Genomic DNA, 14,710 nt, shown 5'->3' on the forward strand with positions numbered 1-14,710 from the left:
GTGCAAGTTAGGTTTTGCTTGGCTTGCTTCCTGTGCAAGTTAAGTGTGTGTGGCTTGCTTCCTGTGTGAGCCATGCTTAGGATAGGTTGGCCCTTGTGTCATTTAGCTAGAAACCTTAACTTAGGGATGATTTGCATGATAACATCTAGGCTCGAGTCGTAGTCTCCCTAGTTGTGTCTCCCTCTGTTATCTGGTTAGGCTAGTCCTTTATCCCTCCGTAGGGGAACTACATCGCCCTGATCTTCACACCAGATGAAGTATGTAGGCAGGAGATTGAGCTGATCTCTCCGGGCGCCCTTTTCTTTTTTTGTGTGTGTTGTCTGACAGTTGCTAGGCTCGAGTGCCTGACTCCTTAGCAATTTGTTGTCTGTCTGTTTGAGTGTGTGCTTGACAGTTATAGGCTCGAGTCCCCGACTCCCTATTAACTTGTTGTGTTGTTGTGTGCTTGGAAGCTGATGTAAGTCCATCGAGTGGCATTTGGGTTCCAGTGTGCGTGTGTTTGGTTCGGATGCTGATGTAAGTCCAGCAATTGGCATTCAGGCTCCATGTTTGCCTTCTTGTGTGTGTTTTGGTTCGGATGCTGACATAAGTCCAGTGATTGGCAGTCGGGCTCCACGTTTGCCTGTGTGTGTCTTGTTTGTTTGTGTGCGTGTCAGCCGAGCTACGAATGCTCTGATTCTTCTTCGTCCAAGAAGATACGTATGCATAGGATGCGATATCCTAGCGAGCATGTGTCGTTTCCCCAGTCCGAACTACTTCGACTCTGATGTCTATGCCTGATAGATTAAGTAGGCCCAGGATACGATATCCTGCCGAGTCAGTTTCAGTCAGTTTCTTGTGTCTTTTTCAGCCAGTGTGTGTGAGTATTTGAGCATTGTTTAGCAACCAATTTATCCTTCCTTTTGTGCGTAGATCCCGTAGAGTACTACGGATGCGTAGGGGTGCTAATACCTTCCCTTCGCATAACCGACTCCCGAACCCATTCTCTTTGGTCGCGAGACCATGTTCTTTCCTAGGTTTACTCTGAGCGTTTCCTTTCCCTCTTTTGGGATAAATAACGCACGGTGGCGGCTCTGTTGTTTCTTTCTTTTCCCGCCGGTTTTTCGCGTGATGCGACACCAATAAAGATGGAAATGGAACATGGTGTATACTGTAACACCCTTCTAAATACCCCAAAATATTTAATTAAAATAATAACACATTAATCAGAGTAATTATGCCCCGAAGGGTGTCACACAATTTTTTTCACAACATTCATCAAAATAACCTGTCATGCTCATTTATTTAATCCAAATAAGGTTCTTTGCATAATTCGCAGCGGATACTAAAAATCAACATTTAAATCATGTACCACTTTAAATGTAAAGTTGATCAACAACAAAAATCAAACATATTCAAACATCCCATCCCGATGTTACATCTATCAGAGCATGACCCCTTAGGAGACTACTCTAGACTCCAAGCATTAACTTCTATTCACTCATAGCTGGTTACCTGAAAAATAGTGTAAGGGTGAGTTCCTCAATCAATATAACAGGCATTATACAACATTAAGTAATGTTAAGTAATTGACGCATCAAATCACCCCAACCAGACTACACACTCCATAACGGCAGTATCAACGCAACATCATATTCAGTAATAACATACAACATATACATAGGTACATAATCTCAACCCATGCTCCACACCAATAACACAACACGACGATTAACTCACTAATTCCTCACAATGGGAAGTAGCTACAGCCCCACCGGCTATGCCATGCATTCATTATGCAATGAGACTCTACACATGCGGTACCGACTCTTCTTGAACATATAGTCCAAGCTCACCGATCCCTCTGGATACGGCTACTGAGCTCACTAGTCCCACTCATTGAGATCTAATGACTCACTCACTAATTCCTCACCATGGGAATTAGCTACAGCCCCAAAGGCTAGACTATGCACGCTACTCATTTAGTATGCAAGCATCAACAACAATCCACAACTCACTAATTCCTCACAATGGGAATTAGCTACAGCCCCAACGGCTAGACTATGCGTGCTAATCACCTAGCAATGCAACAACAACAACAACTCAAGAATAGACATATGACAGTCTATTCACAGATGCATACATAACTGATACATGTACAGTGTAATGCATACCAACCAACACATATTGTCAATACATTATTCACAAAAGCATATCACAACATGCTATAAAATCAAATACAGTATTAGCACCCTCTACTAATAACTATACTACTCAAAACAACGGGAATTGATCCCGATTACATCATACCTCAGCTAAGTCTCACTACTCAGCCTAACCAGTCAAAAACTGCACAACAACAGCACAGGAAAACACAATCCTGCCCATACGCGTATTGCCCATGTCATACGCGTATTGCCTAAATCCTGACCAAGCCATACGCGTATTGCCCAATTCCATACGCGTATGCTACGCGTATCACTTCCCCATACGCGTACCACCAGAGACCATTTTACGTTCAAAATTTCATCTTCCTCATCCATACGCGTATTGCCTAGCGCCATACGCGTACCAGCCATCCCATACGCGTATTGCCTAGTGCCATACGCGTATGACCAGAAACCAGCATTCTCAGATCTGCAATGGTTTTTCTGCTACGAGTTCTATTCGATCTAACCTTCCACAGTCCACATCTACACCGAAATCACTCGTATCATCTAACCCGAACCATTCCCCAATTCGATTTCACAACTCATAACATTATCACATACAATTCTTACGAATTTCTTTCGATTATCACCCAATTTCGTTCATCAATTATTTCCACAATTCATCATAATCATCCAATTCAAAGGTAAATTAAAGGTCTATCACTACCCATGACATATTATCATATAATACCCGTCAATCAACGATAACCCCCCTTACCTGAGTTAATCCGGCAAATTCTGCAGCTTCAAGCTTTTCCTCCCTTCAATCCCTTGTTCTCTGGTTCTCTTTTTGCCCTTTTCCACGTTCTGTCTCCTTTTCCTTTTCACGTGAAAAACAATAACCTTTTTACTAAATGGGACCTTTTTTTACTGATTTCCACTTTATTCCAATAATAAAAATAATAATCCAATAATAATAATCCCAATAATTATTATTCCAAAATAATAATATTATTAATCCAAACTTCTAATTATTCAATTAAATTAATAAATAAAATATTAATTTAAATTAAATAATTAGCTTATTTTAATTGGGGTGTTACAACTCTCCCCCACTAAAAGAGTTTTCGTCCTCGAAAACATACCTCAAGCGAACAACTCCGGATAAGACTCCTTCATCTGACTCTCAAGTTCCCAAGTCACATTGCCACCTGCTGGTCCTCCCCAAGCTACCTTCACCAAGGCAATCTCTTTACCCCGCAACTGCTTCAACTCTCGATCCTCGATCCTCATAGGTGATGTTTCAACAGTCAGGTTATCTCTCACCTGTACATCATCTATTTGGACAACATGCGACGGATCATGAATGTATCTCCTCAACTGAGACACATGAAAAACCTCATGCAAATTCGCAAGCGACGGCGGTAAAGCGATACGATAGGCTACCTCTCCTATCCTCTCCAAGATCTGATAAGGACCAATAAATCGAGGTGTCAACTTCTTCGACTTCAAGGCTCGACCAACACCAGTTATCGGAGTAACACGAAGAAACACATGATCTCCCTCTTGGAACTCAAGTGACTTCCTCCTCCTATCATGATAACTCTTCTGACGACTCTGAGCAATTCTCATCTTCTCCTGAATCATCTTAATCTTTTCCGTAGTTTGCTGAACAATCTCCGGTCCAACCACAGCACTCTCACCGGACTCATACCAACATAAAGGCGTCCGACATCTCCTACCGTACAAAGCTTCAAACGGTGCCATACCAATACTTGAATGAAAACTATTGTTGTAGGTAAACTCAATCAACGGCAAATAACAATCCCAAGCACCTCCTTTTTCCAAAACACAAGCTCTCAAAAGATCCTCTAACGACTGAATCGTCCTCTCAGTCTGACCATCAGTCTGCGGATGATATGCAGAACTCAATCTCAGCTTAGTTCCCAAAGCCCTCTGCAAACCTTCCCAAAACTTCGATGTAAATCTAGGATCTCTGTCCGAAACAATACTAGACGGAATACCATGCAAACTCACAATCTTCTCAATATACAACTCAGCTAGTTTCTCCAACGGATAATCCATTCTGATCGGAATGAAATGAGCCGACTTCGTCAATCTATCAACAATCACCCAAATAGCCTCAAAATTCTTACTTGTCCTCGGCAAACCAGAAACAAAATCCATACTGATACTGTCCCACTTCCACTCAGGAATAGCCAACGGTTGCATTAGCCCAGACGGCTTCTGATGCTCAATCTTCGACTTCTGACAAGTCAAACAGGAATACACAAAACTCGCAATTTCTCTTTTCATCCCCGGCCACCAAAATAATCTTTTCAAATCATGGTACATCTTCGTAGCTCCAGGATGAATACTCAAACCACTACGATGTCCTTCTTCAAGAATACTCTTCTTAAGCTCAGTAACATCCGGAATACACACCCGATCACCAAATCTCAGAACACCATTCTCATCAACTCTGAATTCACCACCCTGACCTTGATTCACTAAAGTCATCTTATCCACCAAAAGCATATCGGATTTCTGACCCTCTCTGATCTCATCCAGAATACCACTTGTTAACTTCAGCATTCCCAATTTAACACTATTGTGAGTACTCTCACACACCAAACTCAAGTCTCTAAACTGTTCAATTAAATCCAATTCCTTAACCATCAACATAGACATATGCAATGATTTTCGACTCAATGCATCAGCCACCACGTTTGCTTTACCCGGATGGTAATTCAAACCAAAATCATAATCCTTCAAAAATTCTAACCATCTCCTCTGTCTCATATTCAGCTCTTTCTGATCAAACAAATACTTCAAGCTCTTATGGTCACTGAAAACTTCAAATCTTGACCCATACAAATAATGCCTCCACAACTTCAGAACAAATACCACAGTCGCCAACTCTAAATCATGTGTCGGATAGTTCCTCTCATGAACCCTTAGTTGTCTCGAAGCATAAGCTATAACCTGCTTATTCTGCATCAACACACCACCTAAACCCAACAATGAAGCATCACAGTAAACCTCAAAGGGTTCCGACGAACTCGGTAATATCAGAATAGGAGCAGTAGTCAACCTTCTCTTTAACTCTTGGAAACCTTCTTCACATTTTGAGTCCCAAACAAACGCTTGCCCCTTTCTGGTCAACATTGTCAACGGTAATGCCAACTTAGAGAATCCCTCAATAAACTTCCTATAGTAACCTGCAAGTCCAAGAAAACTTCTTATCTCAGAAACTGACTTCGGAGCTTCCCACTTAGATACCGCTTCTATCTTAGAAGGATCAACAGCAACACCATCTCTTGAAATCACATGACCAAGGAAACTAACCTCTTCTAACCAAAATTCACATTTTGAGAGTTTAGCAAATAACTTCTTTTCTCGTAGAACTTCCAACACCACTCTCAAATGCTCAGCATGTTCTTCTTCCGATTTCGAATACACCAAAATGTCATCGATAAACACCACAACAAACTGATCTAGGTACGGATGGAAAATCCTATTCATATACTCCATAAATACTCCAGGCGCATTAGTCACACCAAAAGGCATTACAGAATACTCATAATGTCCATACCTTGTTCTAAAAGCAGTCTTCTGAATATCCTCAGTTTTCACACGTATCTGATGATACCCAGATCTCAAGTCTATCTTGCTGAACACACTAGCACCAACCAATTGATCCATCAAATCATCAATCCTCGGTAAAGGATACCGATTCTTGATCGTCACTTTATTCAGTTGTCTGTAATCCACACACAACCTCATAGTACCTTCTTTCTTCTTAACCAACAACACTGGTGCACCCCACGGTGACACACTCGGACGAATAAATTTCTTATCCAGCAATTCTTCCAACTGACTCTTCAATTCAGCTAGCTCAACAGCAGACATACGATACGGAGCCATCGATATCGGTCTAGTACCAGGTACCAAATCAATCGAGAATTCAACTTCACGTTCTGGTGGCAATTCATTCACTTCTTCCGGAAACACATCAGGAAAATCACACACTACAGCTAGATCGCCAATCACCAGTTTATCCTTAGCTTCCAAAGTCGCTAACAGCATAAACAACTCTGCCCCATCTGCCACTTCCTCATTCACCTGCCTGGCTGATAGAAACAAACTCTTTCCTTCTTCAATCTCAGGAAATATCACTGTCTTATCAAAACAGTTGATAGAAACTCGGTTGAACACCAACCAGTTCATACCCAGAATAACGTCAATCTGCACTAATGGAAGACACACAAGATCTATCCCAAAGGCTCTACCAAAAATACTCAAGGGGCAACTTAAACAAACCGAAGTAGTAGTCACTGAACCCTTCGCAGGAGTATCAATCACCATACTACCACGCATCTCAGATATCTCTAACTTAAGTTTCACAGCACAATCCAAGGATATAAAAGAATGAGTTGCACCTGTGTCAATAATAGCTACAAGAGGAAAGCCATTAATATAACACGTACCTCGGATCAAACGATCATCTGCAGAAGTCTCAGAACCTGACAAAGCAAAAACCTTGCCTCCTGACTGATTCTCTTTCTTCGGCTTAGGACACTGTGGACTGATATGACCCAACTCTCCACAGTTGAAACAAGTCACAGTCTTCAACCGGCATTCTGCAGCCAAATGACCACCTTTTCCACACTTGAAACATTTCATCTCAGCACTGGTACACTCATGAACACGATGTCCAGCCCGACCACATCTGTAACACTTAACAGGAGCACTAGAATCTCCCCCACTAGGCCTCTTCATCCCACTCTGCTTCTGAAAACCTTTGCCAGCTGCATACGGTTTCCCACGATCAACCTGATTCTTACCCTTCCTATCAACTCTCTGCTGATAGCTCTCTGCTCTGGCTTTGGAATCCTGTTCAAAAATCCTGCAACAGTCAACCAAATCAGAAAACACCCTGATTCGCTGATATCCAATTGCCTGCTTGATCTCGGGACGCAACCCGTTCTCAAACTTCACACACTTCGAAAATTCTCCAGCAGCCTCACTATAAGGAGTATAGTACTTTGACAGCTCTGTGAACTTCGCAGCATACTCCGTAACAGACCTGTTACCCTGCTTCAATTCCAAGAATTCTATCTCTTTCTTTCCTCTGACATCCTCGGGAAAATACTTCCCCAGAAATCTCTCTCTGAACACAGCCCAAGAAATATCAGCATTTCCAGCAGTTTCCAACTCAGTGCGGGTAGCAACCCACCAATCATCAGCTTCTTCTGACAGCATATGTGTACCGAACCTGACCTTCTGATTATCAGCACACTCAGTTACTCTGAAGATTCTCTCAATCTCCTTCAACCACTTCTGCGCACCATCTGGATCGTATGCTCCCTTGAACATTGGAGGATTGTTCTTTTGGAACTCACTCAACTGACGAGCAGCTCCCATTCCCACCACATTCGGATTTCCTCCAAGTACTCCAGCTAGCATACCCAGAGCCTCAGCAATCGCAGCATCATCTCTACCTCTTCCAGCCATCTCTATTCTGAGAACCCAACAAGCTAAAATAGTAAGTACTGATAGGGTTACACAACACCTATCCCGTACAGGGGAAACAGAATAACTACGACTCGACACGACCGACTATGCTCTGATACCACTAATGTAACACCCTTCTAAATACCCCAAAATATTTAATTAAAATAATAACACATTAATCAGAGTAATTATGCCCCGAAGGGTGTCACACAATTTTTTTCACAACATTCATCAAAATAACCTGTCATGCTCATTTATTTAATCCAAATAAGGTTCTTTGCATAATTCGCAGCGGATACTAAAAATCAACATTTAAATCATGTACCACTTTAAATGTAAAGTTGATCAACAACAAAAATCAAACATATTCAAACATCCCATCCCGATGTTACATCTATCAGAGCATGACCCCTTAGGAGACTACTCTAGACTCCAAGCATTAACTTCTATTCACTCATAGCTGGTTACCTGAAAAATAGTGTAAGGGTGAGTTCCTCAATCAATATAACAGGCATTATACAACATTAAGTAATGTTAAGTAATTGACGCATCAAATCACCCCAACCAGACTACACACTCCATAACGGCAGTATCAACGCAACATCATATTCAGTAATAACATACAACATATACATAGGTACATAATCTCAACCCATGCTCCACACCAATAACACAACACGACGATTAACTCACTAATTCCTCACAATGGGAAGTAGCTACAGCCCCACCGGCTATGCCATGCATTCATTATGCAATGAGACTCTACACATGCGGTACCGACTCTTCTTGAACATATAGTCCAAGCTCACCGATCCCTCTGGATACGGCTACTGAGCTCACTAGTCCCACTCATTGAGATCTAATGACTCACTCACTAATTCCTCACCATGGGAATTAGCTACAGCCCCAAAGGCTAGACTATGCACGCTACTCATTTAGTATGCAAGCATCAACAACAATCCACAACTCACTAATTCCTCACAATGGGAATTAGCTACAGCCCCAACGGCTAGACTATGCGTGCTAATCACCTAGCAATGCAACAACAACAACAACTCAAGAATAGACATATGACAGTCTATTCACAGATGCATACATAACTGATACATGTACAGTGTAATGCATACCAACCAACACATATTGTCAATACATTATTCACAAAAGCATATCACAACATGCTATAAAATCAAATACAGTATTAGCACCCTCTACTAATAACTATACTACTCAAAACAACGGGAATTGATCCCGATTACATCATACCTCAGCTAAGTCTCACTACTCAGCCTAACCAGTCAAAAACTGCACAACAACAGCACAGGAAAACACAATCCTGCCCATACGCGTATTGCCCATGTCATACGCGTATTGCCTAAATCCTGACCAAGCCATACGCGTATTGCCCAATTCCATACGCGTATACTACGCGTATCACTTCCCCATACGCGTACCACCAGAGACCATTTTACGTTCAAAATTTCATCTTCCTCATCCATACGCGTATTGCCTAGCGCCATACGCGTACCAGCCATCCCATACGCGTATTGCCTAGTGCCATACGCGTATGACCAGAAACCAGCATTCTCAGATCTGCAATGGTTTTTCTGCTACGAGTTCTATTCGATCTAACCTTCCACAGTCCACATCTACACCGAAATCACTCGTATCATCTAACCCGAACCATTCCCCAATTCGATTTCACAACTCATAACATTATCACATACAATTCTTACGAATTTCTTTCGATTATCACCCAATTTCGTTCATCAATTATTTCCACAATTCATCATAATCATCCAATTCAAAGGTAAATTAAAGGTCTATCACTACCCATGACATATTATCATATAATACCCGTCAATCAACGATAACCCCCCTTACCTGAGTTAATCCGGCAAATTCTGCAGCTTCAAGCTTTTCCTCCCTTCAATCCCTTGTTCTCTGGTTCTCTTTTTGCCCTTTTCCACGTTCTGTCTCCTTTTCCTTTTCACGTGAAAAACAATAACCTTTTTACTAAATGGGACCTTTTTTTACTGATTTCCACTTTATTCCAATAATAAAAATAATAATCCAATAATAATAATCCCAATAATTATTATTCCAAAATAATAATATTATTAATCCAAACTTCTAATTATTCAATTAAATTAATAAATAAAATATTAATTTAAATTAAATAATTAGCTTATTTTAATTGGGGTGTTACATATACCGTGCACTCCTGAGACTAGGATTCGAGATGGATATCTCGCTCATCCAAGTTCTCGCCATCACTCAAAATACATCTAACCAATCAAACTCTTTCTCGCCGCCGTGTGATTAATCAAGGAACCTTTTTCATAAATGAAAGATATATTGTCTTAAGTGATACAAAACAATGTTTCGGCCACGATTGTTGAGTCGAGATAAGTGACGCTTTTTCGAATGTAGATTTATAAATCAGTTCGATGTGTGGTGTGCGTCCACTCCTCATCTGTTTTGGGTAAAACAATGTTTTCATCGATTAATACCGTATAGCCTTCGCTAAAATCGACCAACAAACAAACATTCTTCTACCCAGAACTACGTAAGCCTTGATTTCTCTTTTGAGATACGTAGGAGCAGGATTTTTAAATCTTGTCAGGCCCACTAATAAAAAACTTAGGTTTAGTCCTTCGTCAAAAATCCAAAAACATTATCTTCTCATCCTTTCTTTCTTTCCCACCTAATAATTCGAAAAGCCTAACATTTCAACTAACACTAACGCACACAACTAACCTAATGGTTCCCGTTGAGTACAATGGATGTGAGGGGTGCTAATACCTTCCCCTTGCGTAATCGACTCCCGAACCCTGATATTGGTTGCGATGACCATATCTTATCCTTTCTTCTAGAGGTTTTATCGATATTTCCCCTTTCCTTTTTAGGAATAAATAAAGTTCGGTGGCGACTCTGTTCAGTCCATCATTGCGAGCGTGCGATCACGCTTCGCTTTAAAGTCGTATCCCCATTTTTCGAGGTGCGACAAAGACCAATGGGATCCACAATGCTAGGAACTATGTCAACTTCACTAATGAACTTTTTGATTCAAGCAGCTTCCTTTGTTGCACTTGAGGCATCAATATACTCGACCTCAATTGTAGAATTAGCAACTGTATCTTGCTTTGAACTTTTCCAGCTCACAGCGCCACCATTTAAGCAAAACACATAACCAGATTGCGATCTAAAGTCATCATTATTTGTATGGAAGCTAGCATCGGTATATCCAATTACAACAAGCTCTTCTTGACCTCCATATATCAAGAATGAGTCCTTAGTCCTTCTCAAATACTTAAGGATATTCTTGACAACTACCCAATGAGCATCACCGGGATCAGATTGGTACCTACTCGTTGCACTTAAAGCATACAAGACATCTGGTCGAGTACATAACATGACATACATGATAGATCCTATTACAGATGCATATGGAATCTTATTCATGTGATCCCTTTCTTCCTTAGTTGAAGGGGATTGTGTTTTTGATAGACACAAGCCATGTTGCATAGGTATGAATCCTTTCTTGTAATCATGCATATTAAAGCGTCTTAGCACTTTGTCTATGTATGTACTCTAACTTAGGCCAAGCAGTTTTTATGATCTATCTCTATAGATCCTGATTCCTAATATATAGGTTGTTTCACCTAGGTCCTTCATAGAAAAGCATTTCCCCAACCAAGACTTTACTTGTTGCAGGGTAGGGACATCGTTTCCAATGAGTAATATGTCATCTACATATAATACCAAGAAAATGATCATGCTCCCACTAACCTTCTTGTAGACACAAGGCTCATCTTCGTTCTTGATGAATCCATATTGTTTTACTGTTTCATCAAAACAAAGATTCCAACTTCTCGAAGCTTGCTTCAACCCATATATTGATCTTTGTAACTTACATATCTTTTGGGCTTCTTTTGGTATGTCAAATCCTTCAGGTTGTGTCATGTACACATCCTCAAGAAGATTCTCATTAAGGAAAGCGGTTTTGACATCCATCTGCCATATTTCATAATCATGATATGCAGCGATAGCAAGTAAAATCCGAATAGATTTAAGCATTGCAACTGGTGAAAAGGTTTCATCATAGTCAACCGCATGAATTTGTTTATATCCTTTTGCAACCAGTCTTTCCTTATAAGTATGTACCTTACCATCCATGTCAGTCTTCTTTTTGAAGACCCACTTGCATCCTATAGGGTTAACTCCTGCAGGAGGCTTTACTAAGGTCCAAATTTGGTTTGTTTACATGGAATCCATTTCAGATTTCATGGCTTCTAGCCACTTCTCATACTCAGGATCAGTTATGGCTTCTTGGTAGGTCACATACTCATCTTGATCCATGAGTAATACATCACCTTGATCAGTTATGAGATATCCATATCTCTCAGGTAGGTGACATATCATGCTTGACCTACGCTGGTCTTGTTCTACTTGAGCAGGTTGCTCTTCTACAACTACTTGCGTTTTCTACTCTAATTCCTCCATAGGTGTATCAATGCTCCGTGATTCTTGAATTTCTTCAAGCTCTACTTTCCTCCCACTGATTCCTTTGGAAATAAAATCCTTTTCTATGAAAACTCCAATTCGAGCGACAAACACTTTGCCCTCAGAAGGATTTTAGAAGTAATACCCTCTTGTTTCTTTAGGATACCTCACAAATAAGCATTTAGCTTAGTTGAAATTTGTCGTTTCATATAAACTTCGCAACCCCAAATCTTCATGTAAGACATATATGGTTTCTTACCACTCCATATCTCATATGATGTCTTATCAACCTTTTTGGATGGAACACAGTTAAGTGTGTAAGTTGCTGTCAATAGTGCATGTCCCCAAAAAGAGTTTGGAAGATCGGCGTAACTCATCATGGATCGGACCATGTCTAACAAGGTTCAATTTCTTCTCTCAGATACATCGTTCCATTGGGGTGTTCCAGGAGGAGTAAGATGAGATAGGATCCCACACTCTTTCAGATGGTCATCAAACTCTAGGCTTAAATACTCACCACCTCGATCTGATCGAAGAGTTTTAATATTCTTACCTAGTTGGTTTTGTACTTCATTCTTGAATTCCTTGAACTTTTCAAAGGACTTTGATTTGTGTTTCATTAAATACACATAACCATATCTACTGAAATCATCAGTAAATGTGATGAAGTACTGAAAACCTCATCTAGCTGGTATGTTCAGTGGTCCACATACATCAGTATGTATGAGGGCCAAAAGATCATTAGCTCTCTCACCTTTTCCTATGAATGGAGACTTTGTCATCTTTCCAATTAAACAAGATCTGCATGTCTCATATGATTCATAATCAAAAGAGTCAAAGAGTCCATCTTTATGGAGTTTGGAAATGCGTTTCTCATTTATGTGGCCTAATCGACAATGTCAAAGGTAAGTTGGATTTACCTAATTAGGTTTCATCCTTTTAGTATTAATGTTATAAATAAGCATTTCAAGATCAAGGACATATAGTCCATTGTTCATTTGTGCAGTAGCATAGAATATATCATTCAAATAAATTGAGCAACAATTGTTCTTTATTATAAATGAAAAACCAAACTTGTCCAAACAAGAAACAGAAATAATATTCCTGCTAATTGTAGGTACATAATAACAATTCTTTAACTGAATTATTAAACCACTAGGTAAAGTCAATACATAAGTTCCTACGACTAAAGCAACAACCTTTGCTCCATTGCCAACTTGTAGGTCAACTTCACCTTTTACCAAGTCTCTACTCCTTTTTAACCCCTGCACATTGGTACAAATGTCAGAACCGCATCCAGTATCTAATACCCATGATGCAAAAGTAGATAAATTAATTTCAATAACAAAAATACCTGAAGTTGAAGTCTCTACTCCATTCTTCTTATCTTCCAGGTACTTTGGGCAGTTTCTCTTCCAGTGTTCGGTCTTACCGCAATGGAAGCACATTCCTTTCTTTGATATGCCTCCACTAGGCTTCAAAGCAGTAACAGTGGGTTTGGGTTTGGCAACTTCTTTGCCTTTCCCTTTATTACCCTGCTTGGTGGGTCTTTTGTTCTGTCTCTGTCCATTTCTGATCATCAGAATGAACTTCCCTTTTGACTTCAGATTCTGCTCAGTAGTTCTTAACATGGCTAGCAGTTCAGGAAAAGATTTGTCCATATCATTCATATTGAAATTTAGGACAAATTGAATGAATCTATTTGGCAACGATTGCAAGATCAAATCAGTCGCAAGTTCCTTTCCGAGGGGAAAACCCAACCTCTCAAGGTTCTCCACATACCCAATCATCTTGAGCACATGGGGACCTACAGGGGCTCCCTCAGCTAACTTGCCTTGAAAAACGGCTTTTGAAACTTCTAACCTTTCATGCCTTGCTTGCTCTTGATAGAGCATCTTCAGGTGTTCGATCATATCGAACGCCGCCATGTTCTCATGTTGCTTTTGCAACTCTGAGTTCATGGTAGCTAGCATGAGACAAGCAGTTTCATTGGCATCATCGACATGCTTCTTATAAGCATCTCTTTCTGCCTTAGGTGCGGAACTAGGAGGTTCCTCTTCAGGAACATGTTTCTCCAAGGCATACGGCTTTCTATCATGTTTGAGGACAATCCTCAGATTTCGGTGCCAATCCAGAAAATTTGTCCCAGACAATTTTTCCTTGTCAAGGATTGATCTCAAAATGTTGCTAGAGGTGTTTGTTATCATGGTAGTCTACATGAAAATAATGAAAATATAAGTATCAATAACATATTTAATTAGGACTTTAATTAAATATGCTCCCACTATTTTACTCAAAACAAATGACCCTCACCATTTGATTCGGAAAATCCTGTTGGAAGATTTTCTAGTGGGTCGAGATCCATATTTCACTTTGTTTTAAGTCCGCATAGACGGATTACACAAAACTAGGTTATTTAGGTAGGAACTTCTTCCAATTGTATCTAATACAACTCTCGAATATTTTAGTTGGATGAATAACTCCTTATTCCAATCCATCACATGGATCATTTCCAACTCTTGCTTCTAAACATATATAATCTTATTATAATTTATTTAGTT

The sequence above is a fragment of the Lathyrus oleraceus genome, chromosome 4, assembly GCF_024323335.1.
Source record: "Lathyrus oleraceus cultivar Zhongwan6 chromosome 4, CAAS_Psat_ZW6_1.0, whole genome shotgun sequence".
NCBI classification, from domain to species: domain Eukaryota; kingdom Viridiplantae; phylum Streptophyta; class Magnoliopsida; order Fabales; family Fabaceae; genus Lathyrus; species Lathyrus oleraceus.